We start from the raw sequence: 17,153 nt of genomic DNA, 5'->3' as shown, positions 1-17,153 counted from the left end.
CCAACCAGAGACCATCCTGATGGAGAAACTACGTATAAGTGCTTTATCTGAGACCCCACTGAGCCCTGCTTTACAGGCTACTCTGCCAAGGCACCAGACATGTGGGTGAAGCTGTCTTGGACCCTCCAGACCAGCCCCTCCACCAACTGAGTACCACCCAGTGACCTCAGTCAATGCCATATGGAGCAGAAACATTGTCCAGCTAACACTGCCTGAATAAGAGAGATGATAAAATCGTCATTGCTTTAAGCCATATATTTTGGAGTAATTTGTTATACTGTAATAGGTAACCAGAAGAGGCCGTACCAAAAAAACAGAAACCCTCTCTGTGCCTTTATGGAAAGTTTAATTAAGAATATGTTTGGCTTGGGCTTCCCTGGTGGCGCAGTGGTTGGGAGTCCGCCTGCCGATGCAGGGGACGCAGGTTCGTGCCCCAGTCCGGGAAGATCCCACATGCCGCGGAGCGGCTGGGCCCGTGAGCCATGGCCACTGAGCCTGCGCATCTGGAGCCTGTGCTTTGCAACGGGAGAGGCCACGACAGTGAGAGGCCCGCGTACCGCAAAAAAAATATAAAAAATAATATGTTTGGCTGTAAATAACAGAAAACCCTGTTTAGTGGCTTAAACCAATAACAGAAGTTCAGAGCTGGGCATCCTGGAATGGCACAGCTTCTCCAGGCTGCTAGCAGGGACCCGGGCTCCTTCTAGCTTCCTGCTCCACACAGGACGACCACTGCCTCTGCTGCCACTGCACCAGTGTTCCAAGACAGTAACAGTAGGTAAGGGAAAAAAGGCCTGGGAGATCAGCAGGGAAATCTGCTTCTTTTGAGGCGTTTTTCTGGAAGTCTTATTTTTAATGACTTTCCCTTACAATTCACTGGCGATAACTCAGTTTGCATGGGCTACCTCTAGCTGCAAGGGAGTCTGGAAGGCAAGAACTTTTAATACAGCACATTTGACCCCCATAATGACTGAGGTTAGCAAGAAAGAATAGGTACTGTAAAAGCAATCAGTGTATGTCACAAGGAATTCTTCCGGTCCTGGGGCTGCAAACTGAGAAGGGGCTGCTTGCTCCTATAGACCCTGAACTCCTCCAGAGAAGTGGTTTAAAGCATAAATTTCCTTAGAAATGTAGGTGAGGGGACTTGTCTTGAAGCTGAATTTTCATAGCAAGTTCACTGTTTGGTTGGTTGGTTTGTTTGGTTGGTTTCTTGTAGGGTTTCTTTTTTTTTCTTTCAGTTAAATTCATCTGTACATTCATTTGGGATGGCTTAAGGAATCCTGTGAATTTTTCAGAGGAGAGTGTCCCCTCCCACTGCCAACCACCTTTTGGAACTGACATTATCTTCTTGGGCGGGGAAACACCAACAGCCATGGCTGCTCCAAGGAATGATTTGAAATTTGCTCATCCCCAATATAAAAGGCCTTAATAACTAGGGCCACCCATAACAATCATTTCTGTACATCTTTGCATGACAAATGAACAAAGATGCAAATCGGCTTTCAATAGCACCCATATACACAAAAACTCATTACAGAAATGGAGGCTCGTCATGTTGGGAACAAAAATTTTTTAAAAAAACAACCTCATCTGAAATCCAAATACCTCACAAGCGCTTGAACGTGTAACATGGCCTAAATGTTAATGAAGTAATTTGCCTCACTCAGCTGGATGGGCAACAAAAGAAACCCTTTTCAAGACACAGCTGTCAACAATTACACTTGGTGGGGTGGAGCTGGCCGATATTCAGCATCTTAAAACTCATGGAAATGTGGAGCCTATTTGACTGAATCCATTCCAGACTCCAAGGAAGACAGTAAACCCCTATTTATTTGGCAGGCCTGAGAATGGGATATTCGGGTGAGCTGGTCATCCCCAGCTCAGAAATAAGTGACAGATTTTTGTAAAGACTCCCGGATAATACAGAAAGCCCCTAACTGAAGAAGGATATAGGATCTAACCTACCCTTCTCTTGATGTGGTGAATTCAGATGGCATTTCAGGGACTGGCAGGGCCTCAATGATTTCATATGATCAGGGAGGTACTTGTTAATTTGGACTTTCTGATTCTGTATTTTTATTAACAGAAGTTCATTTTACTATATTATGGTTACTTACAGGAGAGAGCCTTGATTCTGGCTGAGAAGTGCTCCTTTGAGAATTACTCTCCTAACCCCAACACACACGCACACGCGCACACACACACACACACACACACACACACACACGTGGATCTAGCAGACGTGTTTGAATTGAGTGGCCCTCTGACCACAGATCATTGGACCAGGAGTAACCCCTGACCAAAGGGAGATAATCAGATTCTCTTTCCTGGGAAGTTGGAGGCAAATATTCAGAGAAAGCCCTGTGATCTCCATCGGTCTCCTTGAGCAAAGGACACGGGAACTTGGGATCTAGAGAGTGACCATCTTCCGTTGTGTGCACAGAGACACAAAGAGCCAGATGGGAGAGAAAGAAAAAGTAAGAGGTAATTATGGGGAGTAAAGACCAGACTAAAAACCAATGGGCCCCAGAAAGAGACTCCCAGAGTGGCCGCCTGGGTTCCCAAATACCCTATAGTTCCTGGGTATTGCCTGCCCCTCCCCTCCCCCCACCATGAGACCCGACCGCACTTCCTGCCCTTGGTCCCCTGGCGCTTCCTCGGATCTTTCCATCATGACATAAGCTGGTTTGAATGGTTTGGCAGAGGCTGTCAATTGCTTCTCCAATCTTCATTCTTCCCTTCTTCCTCACTAACTGGAACCAGTTTTATTCAGAGCGACTAAAAAGACCACAATTCCTCTTAGTCCAGAGCTGGTGGATGGGATCAAGTGGGCTCGTGAAGGGGTTATTCTTCCTCCTCTTTTTCTCTTTTGCCCAGGGCAGAGCTGAGACAGACAGTATCTTCTTTCTCTCTGGAGGAAGGGAGGGAGGGCAGATCCGTATGGCTGGTGGTAGGCCAGGCCTAGGTTAACTCCCTGGAATTAACATCTTTTTTTTTTTTATTTTTTTGCAGTATGCGGGCCTCTCACTGTTGTGACCTCTCCCGTTGCGGAGCACAGGCTCCGGACGCGCAGGCTCAGCGGCCATGGCTCACGGGCCCACCCGCTCCGCGGCATGTGGGATCTTCCCGGACCGGGGCCCGAACCCGTGTCCCCTGCACCGGCAGGCGGACCCTCAACCACTGCTCCACCAGGAAAGCCCCCAGGCACTATTTTTGTCTGCCCAGCACTTGGGCTCGACCCTTCTCCCCTTCTCCACTCCTGTGGACATGCATGCAGTCAGAACAAGCATAATTGTACCTGGTGACCCCTGCCCACAGCTGACTGGCCCAGGGGTGGGGCAGTAGCAGTTCCTCCTTCTACCCTTAACCACCATCTGCCCCTCAGTTGTTTGTTTGGCTCAGGGGTTGGGTACCTAATGCAAGCTGTTCCAATCAAGTCCCTTTTCCAGCAATTTTAAGTTTATACTAAGAAATTACAGTTTCGGGGCTCGCCTGGTGGCACAGAGGTTGAGAGTCCGTCTGCCGATGCAGGGGACGCGGGTTCGTGCCCCGGTCTGGGAAGATCCCACATGCCGCGAGGCGGCTGGTCCCGTGGCCCATGGCCGCTGGGCCTGCGCGTCCAGAGCCTGTGCTCCGCAACGGGAGAGGCCGCGGCAGTGAGAGGCCCGCATACCACAAAAAATAAAAAATAAAAAGAAAGAAAGAAATCACAGTTTCAGTGTGACAGCTTTCTTCGATGGCCAATCCCAATCCAGAGGTAACAATTTTAAGGATGATGCTTTGGGCATCTACTCTACAGATATCACGGTTGTGTTCAAGTAGGACAAATCCAGAGAGCGCACATCACTTCCCTCCAATCCATTGATCATTTGGAAACAGGAGCCACATGACTGTTCCAAGTTTCCTTTTTTCAAAAAATAAGATGTTCATATACTATAAAAGTCACCATTTGAAACTGTACACTTGAGTGCATTTTAGCATTTACGCAGAACGGTGAAACCATCACCACTATCTAATTCTAGGACAGTTTATCACCTGAAAAAGTAGCTCCACACCATTAGTACTCACACCCCACTGCTCCCTACTCTGAGGCTCTGGCAACCACGAATCCATTTTCGGTCTCTGTGATTTTGTCAATTCTCTACACTTTATAGAAATAGAATTACACAGTATATAGCCTTTTGCGTCTGACTTCTTTCACTTACCGTAATGTTTTCAAGGTTCATCCATGTTGTTGAACATATCAGTACTTCATTTGCCAAATAATATGCCTTCGCAAATATATACCACATTTTGTTTACCTATTCACCCATCAGTGGACACTTGGGTTGCTTCCACCTTTTGGCTATAGTGATTAATGCTGCTACAAACATGGGTGTACGAATCTCTGTTAGAGTTTCTGTTTTCAATTCTTTGGGGTATATACCTAGAAGTGGAATTGCTGGATCTTATAATAATTCTATGTTTAATTATTTTGAAGAACAGACATACCGTTTTCTTTTATTATTTTTGCCCCTATTGTTAATGGATTTTTTTAATTGAAGTATAGTTGATGTACAATACTATATAAGTTACAAATGAGTCATAACTTGAAAGGTTACACTGCATTTATAGTTATTATAAAATATTGGCTCTATTCCTCTATTCCTCGTGTTGTACAGTATAACTTTGTATAACTTTGTAGCTTATTTTATACCCAATAGTTTGTAGCTCTTGTTCCCCTACCCCTATCTTAGAATTGTTTTCTTAATTTCATTTTCAGATTGTTCGTTGCTAGTGTATGGAAATATAATTGATTTTTATGTTGATTGTGTTACAAATTCCTTTTTTAAATATTGAACTTCTGATCTTGGGTGTGGGACTTGCAGAGTCATTCCTTTCCTTCTTTTTCTATACAAGCCCTGGGATGGCATTCCCTCAATCCCTGACTGATGCCTTGATCCCTCCCAAGCTAAAATCTAAGTTTTATGGGCTGAAAAAAGAACCTGAAGACATTCAATATCCCCAGCGGAAGTCATAGCATCTTAGAAGTCAGGAGTTCAGAGTTAACCCCTCAGTGAAACCCCTGAGACTCTGCAGATTTGGGGGTAGGATCAGGGGATTGGTAAGCTTTTCAGCATCCTCCGATGCAGGGTTGACCCAGAAGACTCTGCTTTGTGCTTTAAATAAGAAAATAGGACATAATGACTCACAGATTGTTAGATCTTAGAGATCTTCTGGAGCCATGAATCTTAAATTATTATATCTTGATCCTTACTCAGTCCTGCCCAAGGCCCCCATCCTCTAATCCCCCACCTCCAGTGGAAAGACCCACCTTAAACCAGACCTCAGAGTCTCAGTGAATATCCCAACTGACCTTCCTCCTCCGAGATACTATTAGGCTCTGTCCAGGTATCATTCTCCCTTACCACAGCAAGCAATCAACTCAACTTTGTCTTATTGACACTTAATTCCAGTGCCGTTATGGGGTATAGCATTCAACAAGATAAAGACTTAAAGGAAACAGGCAAAAATTAAATCTATTAATGAATGACAATAATGTAATTTTCTAAAATATCAATTTGGGTACAACTGGGGAACATTGAAAGTAATGATTGTATGGAATTGTTCATTTTCTTATGTGAAATAATGGCATTTGGAGATGTGAGATGAAGGATTTAGGGATGAAATATGATATCTGCAACTTTTCTTCAAATCAACAAGAATAAAAAAATATATAAATATTTTCATGCACATACATATAGAGAGAAGGAACTCAAACATGGCACATGTACATACTTAGAGAGAGAGAGGCGAGAGTGAGTGTATATATAGCAGTATGTTAACAATTATTAAGAACTAGGTGGAGTGTGTATGGTTTTTTTTTTTACTAGTTCACCTTTTCCGTATGTGTGAAAATGTTGAGGGAATAAAACTGTTAAGGGAATAAATGGTTAAGGAACGGAAAATTGGCCTCCTACTTCAAATGGGGACCAAGTAATTTTATTTATTTTTAGAGCCAGAAATGATTGAACTTTTCTCCAAATAGAGCCCAAATAACTTTGTTATTTATTTCTCTAGCCTTTTCTCATTTGTGGAGGTATTTGCAGTTAACCATTGAGAATACAAACTGTCCACAATAATCTTAACTTTAAGCAGAAAGCATTTTTTTGGTTAATAACCCTCTTCGGGACTGGTATATAGTTACACAAACTGTGCCTTGCACAAGGGGGCAACTTCATGAAGATCCCCCGGAGATGTGCAAGGAGGATGACCAGTTCACCCCGGTTTGCCCTGAGTGGTCCCAGTTTTAGCACCGAAAGTCCCACCTCTGCTGTTGGTCACTTTACATGTAATGCAGAAGGCCTGGCTATGTTTTACAATATTGAACAATGATGAAGAGGGCAGAGCACAACCTTGACTCTTTACAAACCTGCATTAGCATGCTGTTCTGTCAGTGTGATGGCTCTGGCTCCATGTGCCATCCCACTAGGCCATGCCTCTCCATGTCAAAAAGTGCTTTCCACCCACAGAGTCTAGCCCAAAGGGGTGACGTCAATGTCAGGGACACTGCTCAGAAACTATGACATATACTTTGTTGGGCATAGACTGAAACCCTCCAGTACAGGCAGAACAAAAGGCCAACACCACCAGCCAAACAGGTGAAACTTATCATGTAATAACTGCTACTTTACCAGAGAGAAAATGGAGATCTGGAGAAGTTAAGCAATTTGCCCAAGGTCTCAGGGCTTGTAAGTGCAGGGGCAGGATGTGAGACCAGGTTTGTCTGAGCCTAGAGTTCCTGATCCTAACCACCCTACTCCTGCTCTGCCCTGAATGTTTGTAATACAAAAAAAATTCATATGTTGAAATCCTAACCCCCACTATGATGGTGTTAGGAGGTGAAGCCTTTGGAAGGTGCTTAGGTCATGAGGGTGGAGCCCTCATGAGTGGAATTAGTGCCCTTATAAAAGAGGTTCCAGAGTGCTAGCTTGCTCTCTCTCCACCATGTGAGGATACAGCAAGAAGTAAGCCTACTGCAACAGGAATAGGGCTTTCACCAGAACCCCACCATGTTGGGATCCTGATCTTGGACTTTCAGCCCCCAGAATCCTGAGAAATAAATTTCTGTTGTTTATAAGCTACCCAGTGTATGGTAATTTGTTATAGCAGCCTGAACAGACTAAGACAATTCCCTTCCAGCTCATCATGTTTCATGAGCATTGAATTTATCTGACTGGTTCCACTTTCCCAGGAAGAGTTTGCATTTTTTACAGGAATTTATAAAGATAGGAACCTCTGAGTAAGGAATGCACATTTGCAGGGGTGGCATTTCTAACAGCACAGAGCCATGGAACTCTCCACGCCTATCGGATGGGCATCCCCTCACAGCTGTGATCCACAGCCTCCTAGCACAGTTACTGTGGAGGAGAGGCTGAGAGCCACACTTTGGAATGAGATAGACTTGGGTTCAATACCTGCCTCTGCCCCCAAAAGCAGTGACCTTGGACAAGACATTTAACCCCCCAACTGTAACATAGGGATAATTATAGCCCCTAAAGCATAAAGTTACTGTGAATTTAAGCAACGTAGCTCACATGAAGGACTGAGAGCCTGGCACATTGTGAGAGACTCTTAGGAAAAACACTCTTTCTAAAATGTCTATTACATTAAGTGAAAATCATGTGTTCCATTTTCATCATAAGATAAACTAACACATTTAATGTATGTACTCTAGTGGAACCAAGTCACACATGGTTCAAACTGAGAAGAGAGTCATATTTTTAACATCTAAATACGAAAAAAATAGATTTAAAAAATCCAGTTAAAAATTAGCACTCAAGTCTTTTGAAGGAACAAGTGATCAAATATAATCCTTAATAATCCGTCTAGTATCCCCTTGTCTCTTCTTCCTGTTTTTTTTGTTTGTTTGTTTGTTTGTTTTGTGCGGTATGTGGGCCTCTCACTGCTGTGGCCTCTCCCGTTGCGGAGCACGGGCTCCGGACGTGCAGGCTCAGTGTCCATGGCTCATGGGCCCAGCTGCTCCGCGGCATGTGGGATCTTCCCCAGACCGGGGCACGAACCCGTGTCCCCTGCATCGGCAGGCGGACTCTCAACCACTGCGCCACAGGGAAGCCCTCTTCTTCCTGTTTTCGATGAACCTCAGAGTTTCCCAGCCTTTCCGCTCGCTCCCCCCAAAACCCTCCTCCTCTCCCCACCCCTACTCCTACTTCTTTCCCTCCTCCTCCAGTTTTTTTTTTCTTTTTTTTAGCTCCATCCTTCCCTGTCCATCCTCTGATTTTACAGCATAAAAGTTTTGGAATTTTATATATATATATATATATATATATATATATTTTAAGAAACACACTGAAGTATGTGGGAGTGAAATAACATGATGTTTGAGATCTGTTTTAAAATTCTTCAGAAAAGAAAAAAAGGGTAAAGGAAATAAATGTGGCAAAATCTTGATAATTGTTAAATCTGGTTGATGGGAACATGGGTGGTTTTTTGTTTTTAATTATTGTCTCTTCTTTGTGGAGGTGAGAAATTTTTCACAATTAAAAAAATATCTTAAGTCTTGGACCAGTGCAGCAGAAAGACTCTCCACAAAGTGGGAGGGGGGCAGAGGAGAAGCAGGAGGGAAGCATTTGACCTGGCCATTTCATGTACTCTACAAAGCCAGGAGAGGAGGACATTTGTGACCATTCTGACCTTAGTGCATTTTACCTGAGGGGTGTCTAGGAAATCTCCCCAAACCATTATCTGTGGTTACTAGGGATCAAATTGGGGTAAAGGGGAGAAACTCTGACTTTTTACTTTGTACACTAATGTAATATCCGATTTTTTTCTTTTTTTTAAAGAACAACTAAAAGAAAAGCTTTCTTTGTATTCTGAAATCTACCTGTCTGTAACCCTCACACCCTTGATCTATTCCATCTTCAATCAAGAGCTCTTCAAATAATTGAAGATTATTAAGGAACCCATATTGAATGAGGAGCATTTAATGGACACTTGAGGTCCAAGGACTTAACTTGCAAAAGCTCCTTATCAACATGTGCTCTGTATGCTGTGCATTTTTGACAGATGCTTTAATGTAATCATTGCCTTTCTCATGGAATGTTCTTCTAGCTTGGCTGCTTCCCTCTTAAATTGTGCTTCCAAAAATTGAATGTAACACTTTACATCAGTGTTCTCAACTGAGGGTGATCTTGCCTCTCAGAGGACATTTGGCCACATCTGGAGACATTTTTGATGGTCAGGACCTGGGGAGGGTTCGGAAAGGTATGTGGTTGCCATGGGCATCTAGTGGGTAGAAGCCAGAGATGCTGCTTGACACCCTCCAATGCACAGGACAACCTCCACTACAAAGAATTATCTGGCCCAATGTGCCAACAGTGCCCAAGTTGAGAAACTGTTTTACATTAATGTGTATCCAGAGTCCAGTAGAACCATTACATTTTAAGGTCAGGACACTTTCAGAACTGCAATTCATTTTGCTACCCATTTTCATAACTCTATCGCACTCTTGCTTCACATCAAACATGCTGAAGAAAACATTCCTCCTTAAGGAACGATCCCACCTCCTCCCTCATCTTACATATATACCATTCATTCTTTGAACGCAAATGAAAACTTCCTTTGCTTTGTTAAATTCCACATTGCCGACTCCATTCGATGGGAATTATTTTCCATGCAGGATATAAGTTGTTTATCCTTCCTTTGAATAAGCAACTTTATGTTACCTTCGTTAAAACTATTGATAGAAAATCATTGACCAGCATGGGGCCAAGGTTGTGTGTTTCGTGGCATGTCAAAAATAACCCTCAGCTGGACACAGATATGAGTCACTACATTGAACGTGCTGTGTTCAACCAGAAATGACTTGGGCAAACAGTCATCCAAATGGTCATGCCATCTCACTGACAACGGTATCTTCTATGGACTAAATTGTATCCTGCCCCAATTTATACGCCAAAGCCCTAACACTCAGTGTGATGATACTTGGAGATGGAGCCTCTGGGAGATACTATGGTCTGAATGTTTGTGTCTCCCCAAAATTCATATGTTGAAATACTGATGCTCATTCTGATGGTATTAGGAGGTGGGGCTTTGGGGAGGTGATAAGGTCATGAAGGTGGAGCCCTCGTGAATGTGTTTCATGCCCTTATAAAAAAGGCTGGAGAGGGACTTCCCTGGTGGCGCAGTGGTTAAGAATCCGCCTGCCAATGCAGGGGACACGGATTCAAGCCCTGGTCCGGGAAGATCCCCCGTGCCGCGGAGCAACCAAGCGCGTGCACCTCAACTACTGAGCCCGCACGCCTAGAGCCCGTGCTCCACAACAAGAGAAGCCACCGCAATGAGAAGCCTGCGCACCGCAACGAAGAGTAGCCCCCACTCGCCGCAACTAGAGGAAGCCCGTGCGCAGCAACGAAGACCCAACGCAGCCAAAAATAAACAAAATTAAATCTTAAAAAAAAAAAAGGCTAGAGAAAGCTCCTTTGCGCTTTCCACCTTGTGGCAATAGCATAGTAAGTCGACAGTCTGCGGCCCAAAAAAGAGCTCTCACCAGAGCCTGACCATGCTGGCACCCTGATATTGTCCTTCCAGCAGTAAATGTCCTCTGCTTATAGGACACCCAGTTTGTGGTATTTTTATTATAGCATCTGGAACAGACTAAGATAAGAAATAATTAAGTTTATATGAGGTTGTAAAGGTGGGGTCCTCACGATGAGATTCCTGCCTTTATAAGAAGAGACCAGAGAGCCCTCTGTGTGTCTGTCTGGCTCTCTCTCCCTCCTCCCCATCCCCGTCACTACCATGTGAGGACACAGGGAGAAGGCGGCTGTCTGCAAGCCAGGAATAGAGCCCTCGCCAAGAATCACATCTGCCGGCACCTTGATCTTGGGCTTCACGGCCTCCAGAGCTGTGAGAAATAAACGTCTGTCATGTAACCCACCCAGTCTGTAGTATTCTGCTGTGGCAGCCTGAGCTGACTAAGACAGTATCCTTTGACACAGGAAATATTTTCCTATGTCTATGTCATTTGTAATCTGATAACCCCATCAACAGGTGCAACCTGAGATTCCTTCACAGTGCATTTCCCATTGATTTGAATTTCAGGAAAGGTTCTCTATATGGCTGCCTTGTCTTTTTGTTTTATTTCATAGAATCCATGATGCTATTCATTATAAAACACCCCATTGTTTTGTGTAGTATGAGAATAAAAGAAACTGCCCGATGTCAGAAAGTTGAGAGAGGTACAAGACACATCCAGTTTTAAAGGGGTGGAAAGGTTAAGAAGTGTGTTTTGTAATCGAGGACCATAGTGGCCCTGAGTACCAGGCGTGGCTCTAGGAGGGCAACAGAACCAAGCATTTTCAGACAGTGGGATGGGTCTTAGAGCTGAGAGTCCCTGTCTTACTCCGAGCTCCTTTCTCGAGGTCCACATTCAGAGAGTAGCTCTTTCCTCAGGGGGTGCTAATGGAGCAGAGATCACTTCGCTATCCCCACCTGCTGGGGAAAAGATTGTCGCTCAGCCATCCGAGTGTTGACCGATGAAGGTTCAACCAGGTGCTTTTTTTGCTGCCTGGGCAAAAAGATGTCATGAGATCTGTCTGTATCTGACCAGTGACTTTAATGAAATGGGGCCCTTCCCATTCCTGGCTTGAAGCAGAAGTGTTCCCTTGTGGGTAGACTACAAAGAACAGGTCTAGAAATCATGGAGATAAGGCAATTCATAAGGAATGGGAACCAGCTTGGGACTTGAATATATTCCACACATTTTGGAACAAGTCCACACCAGAACTGAGTTCTGAAGCAGCATTTTCCCCCAGATTCTCTTGGCCAGGAAGTAACACTAAAACCCAGCACCCAGATTAACAGATCATCAGGGGCTCTGGGTCATGGGAGGAAGTGGATACATTCTGAGGGTGATGGCAAAGCAGTGAGGGTTCCTGTGTTGTTTTCCTCTAATACCTTGTGAAAAACCAACTCAGGATTCTGAGGCCCCGAGGCACCAAGGGAGCCTCTGGGTTTGCTGGAGAGCTGTTCTATTCTCAGTCTCCCTGCAGAGGCCCCAGGCAGCTGGGGTCCGCAAGAGGAAACCCTCTGCGGCTGCGCTCCGGTCGCTGGGCTGGGAGGCTCGGAAGCAGGTGATCTTTGAGCATCTCTCCTTCCAGAGTCTCTCACAGAAAGATCCAGTTGGTGCTGTTTGGCAGTGCTCCGGCGGAGCCAAGGATCTTCCATCCCCGATGCTCTGGCCCCCTCCTTGGAGTGCGAAACGTCCCCGCCAGCAGCACCTGCAGGGACTGGGGGCAGTCAGGCTGCTCAAGCTCTCTGCTTGGGTGGCGGCGCTCTCTCCCAGTGCCTTTTGCTTTTTAATTGAGAAGCACCCCCCACTTCACCATTTCACCCTTGGGGGCAGCAGAAACGAGCATCGGTGACCCCTGCAAGCCGAGCCCCGCATGTTGTGAGCCAGCCAGAGGGACCTCATCACCAGCGAAACTGGCAGCTACAGAAATCCGTGGGCGGGCAGTGCGTTTGCTTCCTCGTGCTTCCTCACCGGGACTCGCAGATCTGCCTCCACACATGTCCCAGCCGGGAAGCTGCCCACGTGCGAGGCGAGGGGCCACGGCAGTGGCTTGTTTCTTGGCCGTCGCCACGGGGGGTTTTGTATTTCTAATTTTAATGTTGTCATTTTGCCAAAGAAGCAAAAAAGCCTATGCCAGAAGTGTTTTAACTGTTTAGCAATGTACGTTTTCTCCACCTGACAACCCCAAAAGACAAATCCGGGAGAGCATGGGGTAGTGGGGGAGGAACCACACAGTAATAATAGCACTCGGATGCTACACTGCAGGCTGCAGCGGCACCTCCGCTGGAGGTCAATTCAGAAATCTGCAAGAGAGGTTTTTTTTTCTGTTCTGTTTTGTTTTTTTAAGATGTTGGGGGTAGGAGTTTATTAATTAATTTATTTATTTTTGCTGTGTTGCGTCTTCGTTTCTGTGCGAGAGCTTTCTCTAGTTGTGGCAAGTGGGGGCCACTCCATCGCGGTGCGTGGGCCTCTCACTATCGCGGCCTCTCTTGTTGCGGAGCACAGGCTCCAGACTCGCAGGCTCGGTAGTTGTGGCTCATGGGCCTAGTTGCTCCGCGGCATGTGGGATCCTACCAGACCAGGGCTTGAGCCCGTGTCCCCTGCATTAGCAGGCAGATTCTCAACCACTGCGCCACCAGGGAAGTCCTGCCAAGAGAGTTTTTTATCTTACCATGATGCGGGAAAGGGGGCTCCTGGCTTTTTTAGCGGATAGGCTCCTTTTCCAAACAAGAGATATTTTTCTGCATCCTGGATGACTGTCTCACTGGACAGGAGTGCGAATGAGAGATCTGTTTATAGTTATACGTGCATCAATCTAACTTGATCACGCAGTATTTTTTGCAAGGTTTTAATATACACTGAGATTTGGGGGAATGTAACTAGAGTACAAATGGACAGAAGGATGGGCTTTGTTTTGTACAAAATTTCACCAGGATTGTTCACTATTTTGGAAAAATCACATGCAGTGTTTGAACACTGGGTCAGTCTGCATTTGCACCTGTGACGTTCTTCGTGGTTTTACGTACAGGTGCAAAGATCTGGCTCTTTCATATCTTCTATTGTGAGTGTGGCTGGGCTCTCCCTTGTTTAAATATATATATTATTCTACTCTTAGATATTACCTTCCTTTTACTTCTCCTAATAATATAGTTAGGATCTTACATTGAAATTTTAAAATTATGCTTATAAGTAGACTATATTATCCATGAATTTTATTTCAAGATGGAAAAGGGGGTATTAGTTTTCTATTTCAGTGTAAAAATTTAAGACACATTTAGTCACTTAACACCGCACAAATTTATTCTCTCCAGTTTCTGCGGACAGAGGTCCAGCACAGCCTCAGCTGAGTCTTCTGCTCAGGACCTCACAAGACTGAGATAAAGGAGGGTGTTCGCTGGCTCTGTTCTCATCTGGAGAGTCAACTAGGACAAGATCCATTCCAAGCTCACTTGGGTTGTCGGCAAAAGTCAGTTCCCTGTGTTTGTAGGACTGAGGTCCCTGTTTCCCTGCTGGCCATCTGCCAGGGTTGCTGTTAGCATCTAGAAGCTGCGCTCAGATCCTTGCCAGGTGGTTCCTCCTGCAGACCCTCTAACAATGTGGCAATTTGTTTGAGAACATCTAATATTTCACCTTCTTTTAAAGGTCAGGCCCACTAGAGACCATCTTCTTTTCTATTAACTCACAGTCAATTGGTTAGTAACCTTATCATGGGAGTGACATTCCATTATATTCACTGGTCCAGCCCGTACTCTAGGATAGGAGATTATACAAGGTGTGTACCTTGGGGTATGAATCTTATAATTCTGCTTATAATTCCGTAAACAAACACCTGTTATTAAAAAGGGGGCATTGGGTCTCACAGAGCTGAAGAACATTACATGCCATGAAAGGGAGTTTTTCACATACATTTATCTTACTTAAGCCTCAAAACCACCTCTTAAGGTAGACATTATTTTTCTGGCGACTCTCCCCACAGCCAGTGTGAAATACTGCTTAGGCTGCTTTAAAAATGCTTAGAGCACCAGCACAGCAGGATAGAAGAAGAAAGAGAAGAAAAGTTTAAGCTTTGATAAACTTATCTGGAATTTGCAAAGTCTAAAAATTTAGAGGGAATAAAGCTCTTAAATATAACGAGAGCAGGCAGGAATGTTTTTTCTTTTAGTATTTTACATTTTTAAATGTTTAATTAAAAAATCTCTTTGCTAACGAACTGTAAGTAATTCCACCCTGGTTCCATTTTACAGCTAATGTTTATTTAGCACTTCTTATGTGGCCGGCACTATTTTGAAAACCTTGGCACAAATTAACTTATCAAATTTGAACAAAAACCCAGTGAGGTAAGTTGTACTGTCTCCATTTTACAGGTGGGGAGAACAGAGCAAGAGGGCTCAGTAACTCATCCAAGGTCACACAGGTGTCAAAATGGGAACTGGACCCAGGCAGTCAGAGCCTATGCTCTTATGCGTTTCACTCTGCTGCCTTCTGCTGAGAAACCCGAGACACTCTAGGAGGATTTGTCCAAGATGTCAAGTCTTGCCCACAGTCACTCTCTTAGTAAACAGCCCACAAATTTCAACCTCCAACCCTCCCACCTCCAGAGCCTTTGTTTACATACCTGTCCTTTGGAGCTGTCTTTCATTTATTTTGCTTTGAAAATTTTTTATTGTGGTAAGATATATGTAACGTAAAATGTGCCATTTGAACCATTTTTAAGTGTATAATTCAGTGACATTAATCACATTCACAGTGTTGTGCAAGCATTACCACTATCCATTTCCAAAGCTTTTGGTATCAACCCAAGCAGAAACATTGCACCCATTAAACAGTAACTCCTCACCTCCCTCAGCCCCGAGTAACTTCTACTCTACTTTTTATCTCTATGAATTTGTCCATTCTAGATATTTCACATATTTGAAATCATACATGTATGATAAATACAGTGCAAACACAAAAATACAATGTGTGTCCTTTTGTGACGACATTTCATGTAGCTCGTTTTCAAGACTCATCCATGCTGTAGCACATATCAGAATTTCATTCCTTTTATGGCTCAATAGTACTCCATTATAGGGACTTCCCTGGTGGCGCAGTGGTTAAGAATCCACCTGCCAGTGCATGGGACATGGGTTCGAGCCCTCATCTGAGAAGATCCCATATGTCACGGAGCAACTAAGCCCATGTGCCACAACTACTGAGCTTGTGCTCTAGAGCCCATGAGCCACAACTGCTGAGCCCACGTGCCACAACTACTGAAGCCCACGCATCTAGAGCCCGTGCTCCGCGACAAGAGAAGTCACTGCAATGAGAAGTCCGCACACTGCAGCGAAGAGTAGCCCCCGCTCGCTGCAACTAGAGAAAGCCCGCATGCAGCAACGAAGGCCCAGCACAGCCAAAAATAAATAAATAGAAGATTTTTTTTTAAAATATAGTATTCCGTTGTATGCGTATACCACATTTTGTTTATCCATTCATCTGCTGATGGACACAGATTGTTTCCACCTTTTGGCTATTGTGAATAGTGCTGCTATGAACATTGGCATACAAGGATCTGATAGAGTCCTGTTTTCAATTCTTTGGGGTATACACTGAGGAATGGAATTGCTAGACCTTATGGTAATTGTACGTTTAGATTTTGATAAGTTGCCAAACTGTTTTCTGCGGTATCTGTACAATTTTATATCCCCACTAGCAATGTACCAGGGTTCTGATTTCTCCACATCCTTGCCTACACTTGTTATTTTTCCTTTTTTTATTATAGTCATCCTGGTAGATGTGAAGTCGTATCTCATTGTAGTTTGGATTTGCATTTCCTTAAATGACTAATGATATTGAGCATTTTTTCCCATGTTTATCGGCCATTTGTATGTATTCTTTTTTTTTTTTTTTTTTTTTTGCAGTACGCGGGCCTCCCACTGCTGTGGCCTCTCCCGTTGCGGAGCACAGGCTCCGGACGCACAGGCTCAGTGGCCATGGCTCACGGGCCCAGCCGCTCCGCGGCATGTGGGATCTTCCCGGACCGGGGCACGAACCCGTGTCCCCTGCATCGGCAGGCGGACGCTCAACCACTGCGCCACCAGGGAAGCCCTTGTATGTATTCTTTAAAGACATGTCTATTCCAGTCCTTTTCCCATTTTTTATTTGGGTTGTTTGCCTCCTTTGCTGTTGAGATGTAGTTCTTTACATATACTGGAGATTGCTTGACTGATAACTGTTGATCCTCAACCACTCACCTGTCAGAAAGTCTCAGAGATCCAGGTGGACACAAGCATGCCTTTAATAAGAGACATGAAGCAGGATGCAGAAGAGAGTGGGAGATGAGGGACCTAAAACATCATCTACTGCTCTATAACCACCTACCCTGCTCTAAAGCCAGCCACCCGCGCCCGTTAAGAAAAAAGCTGTGCGTTCTGCTCCTCAATGCTTGTTACTCTCATCCACAGAGGCTCTGTCAACCTGCCTAGCACAAGAGTGGGGGACCCTTCAACCCAGGTTCCACTGCCCTCCATCCAAAACCGCAGCTGCAGCAGAGAGAGTGGAGGAAGGAGGGGGGGTGTGGGTGTGAGGAGGAAGACCAGAGCAC

The 17,153-nt window shown here is 44.8% G+C and overlaps 1 long non-coding RNA gene across 2 annotated transcripts in view; it reads right to left on the bottom strand.

Moving 5' to 3' along the window:
* Positions 1 to 17,153, bottom strand: part of LOC309962600 — a 73,944-nt gene that overhangs the window by 3,846 nt on the left and 52,945 nt on the right. The window lies entirely within an intron of this gene.

This window comes from Leucopleurus acutus (genome assembly GCF_964270905.1).
Source record: "Leucopleurus acutus genome assembly, chromosome: 5".
Classification (NCBI taxonomy): domain Eukaryota; kingdom Metazoa; phylum Chordata; class Mammalia; order Artiodactyla; family Delphinidae; genus Leucopleurus; species Leucopleurus acutus.
This window is presented reverse-complemented; position numbering and strand designations above follow the sequence as displayed.